This window comes from Bubalus kerabau, chromosome 11 (genome assembly GCF_029407905.1).
Source record: "Bubalus kerabau isolate K-KA32 ecotype Philippines breed swamp buffalo chromosome 11, PCC_UOA_SB_1v2, whole genome shotgun sequence".
Classification (NCBI taxonomy): Eukaryota; Metazoa; Chordata; class Mammalia; order Artiodactyla; family Bovidae; genus Bubalus; species Bubalus kerabau.
The window spans coordinates 59,789,985-59,792,906 of record NC_073634.1 but is presented as its reverse complement, the minus strand read 5'-3'; positions in this window follow the sequence as shown (position 1 = coordinate 59,792,906).

The window sequence follows — 2,922 nt, the reverse complement described above, 5'->3', positions numbered from 1 at the left end:
GAATAATTTTTAGCTATAGGGATAGCAAGATTTAAAAGTATGATACTGCTCAGCATTCAGAAAAGGTATGAGGGAAAGACACACTCATATACTGCTAGAAAGTTTATAAATTAGAAAATAATCTGGCAATTTGCATAAAATATATTTAATAGTTCATCCAATTCATTTTCATACAGCATTTCGAGGAATGGAAATTTTTTTCATCTGAAGTGAATTACTGAAAAAGCAACTGAATTTTACATGTATATGTATGTATATATGCATGTATATCCAAGGTAAGGAGCAGCAGCTGCACTTTGCTGGAGCAGCTGTGAAGAGATACCCCACATCCAAAGTAAGAGAAACCAAAGTAAGATGGTAAGTGTTGTGAGAGGTATCAGAGGGCAGACACACAAACCATAATCAGAGAAAACTAGTCAATCTAATCACACTAGGACCACAGCCTTGTCTAACTCAATGAAACTAAGCCATGCCGTGTAGGGCCACCCAAGACGGGAGGGACAAGGTGGAGAGATCTGACAGAATGTGGTCCACTGGAGAAGGGAATGGCAAACCACTTCAGTATTCTTGCCTTGAGAACCCCATGAACAGTATGAAAAGGCAAAACGATAGGATACTGAAAAAGGAACTCCCCAGGTCTATAGGTGCCCAATATGCTACTAGAGATCAGTGGAGAAATAATTCCAGAAAGAATGAAGGGATGAAACATAAGCAAAAACAATACCCAGTTGTGGATGTGACTGGTGATAGAAGCAAGGTCTGATGCTGTAAAGAGCAATATTGCATAGAACCTGGAATGTTAGGTCCATGAATCAAGGCAAATTGGAAGTATTCAATCAGGAGATGGCAAGAGTGAACATCGACATTCTAGGAATCAGCAAACTAAAATGGACTGGAATGGGTGAATTTTTTTTTAATATTTATTTATTTATATCACTGCAACCAGTCTTATTCAAGGCAAGTATGACTTGGTAGTTGCCAGTAGCATGTGGGATCTTAGTTCCCCAGACAGGGATTGAACCTGCATAGCCCACGTTGCAAGGCAGGTTCTTAACCACTGGACAACCTGGGAAGTGAATTTAACTCAGATGACCATTATATCTACTACTGTGGGCAGGAATCCCTTAGAAGAAATGGAGTGCCATCATAGTCAACAAAAGAGTCCAAAATGCAGTACTTGGATGCAATCTCAAAAACAACAGAATGATCTCTGTTCATTTCTAAGGCAAACCATTCAATATCACAGTAATCCAAGTCTATGCCCCAGCCAGTAATACTGAAGAAGCTGAAGTTGAATGGTTCTATGAAGACCCACAAGACCTTTTAGAACTAACACCCAAAAAAGATGTCCTTTTCATTATCGGGGACTGGAATGCAAAAGTAGGAAGTCAAGAAACACCTGGGGTAACAGGAAAATTTGGCCTTGGAATACAGAATGAAGCAGGGCAAAGACTAATAGAGTTTTGCCAAGAGAACGCACTGGTCATAGCAAACACCCTCTTCCAACAACACAAGAGAAGACTCTACATATGGACATCACCAAATGGTCAATACTGAAAATAGATTGATTATGTTCTTTGCAGCCAAAGATGGAGAAGATCTATACAGTCAGCAAAACAAAAAATACCAGGAGCTGACTGTGGCTCAGATCATGAACTCCTTATTGCCAAATTCAGACTTAAATTGAAGAAAGTAGAGAAAACCACTAGCCATTCAGGTATGACCTAAATCAAATTCCTTAGGATTAGACAGTGGAAGTGAGAAATAGATTTAAAGGACTAGATCTGATAGAGTGCCTGATGAACTATGGACGGAGGTTCGTGACATTGTACAGGAAACAGGGATCAAGATCATCCCCATGGAAAAGAAATGCAAAAAAGCAAAATGGCTGTCTGGGGAGGCCTTACATATAGCTGTGAAAAGAAGAGAAGCAAAAAGCAAAGGAGAAAAGAAAGGATATAAGCATCTGAATAGAGTTCCAAAGAATAGCAAGGAGAGATAACAAAGCCTTCCTCAGCGATCAATGCAAAAAAATAGAGGAAAACAATAGAATGGGAAAGACTAGAGATCTCTTTAAGAAAATTAGAGATACCAAGGGAAAATTTCATGCAAAGATGGGCTTGATAAATTACAGAAATGGTATGGACCTAACAGAAGCAAAAGACATTAAGAAGAGGTGGCAAGAATACACAGAAGAACTGTACAAAAAAAGATCCTCAGGAATCAAGATAATCATGATGGTGTTATCACTCACCTAGAGCCAGACATCCTGGAATGTGAAGTCAAGTGGGCTTTAGGAAGCATCACTATGAACAAAGCTAGTGGAGGTGATGGAATCCCAGTTAAGCTATTTCAAATCCTGAAAGATGATGCTGTGAAAGTGCTGCACTCAATATGCCAGCACATTTGGAAAACTCAGCAGTGGCCACAGGACTGGAAAAGGTCAGTTTTCATTCCAATCCCAAAGAAAGGCAATGCCAAATATGCTCAAACTACTGCACAATTGCACTCATCTCACACACTAGTAAAGTAATGCTCAAAATTCTCCAAGCCAGGTTTCAGCAATACGTGAACCGTGAACTTCCTGATGTTCAAGCTGGTTTTAGAAAAGGCAGAGGAATCAGAGATCAAATTGCCAATATCTGCTGGATCATTAAAAAGCAAGAGAGTTCCAGAAAAACATCTATTTCTGCTTTATTGACTATGCCAAAGCCTTTGACTGTGTGGATGACAATCAACTATGGAAAATTCTTAGAGAGATGGGAATACCAGACCACCTGATCTGCCTCTTGAGAAATCTGTATGCAGGTCAGGAAGCAACAGTTAGAACTGGACATGGAACAACAGACTGGTTCCAAATAGGAAAAGGAGTATGTCAAGGCTGTATATTGTCACCCTGCTTATTTAACTTCTATGCACAGT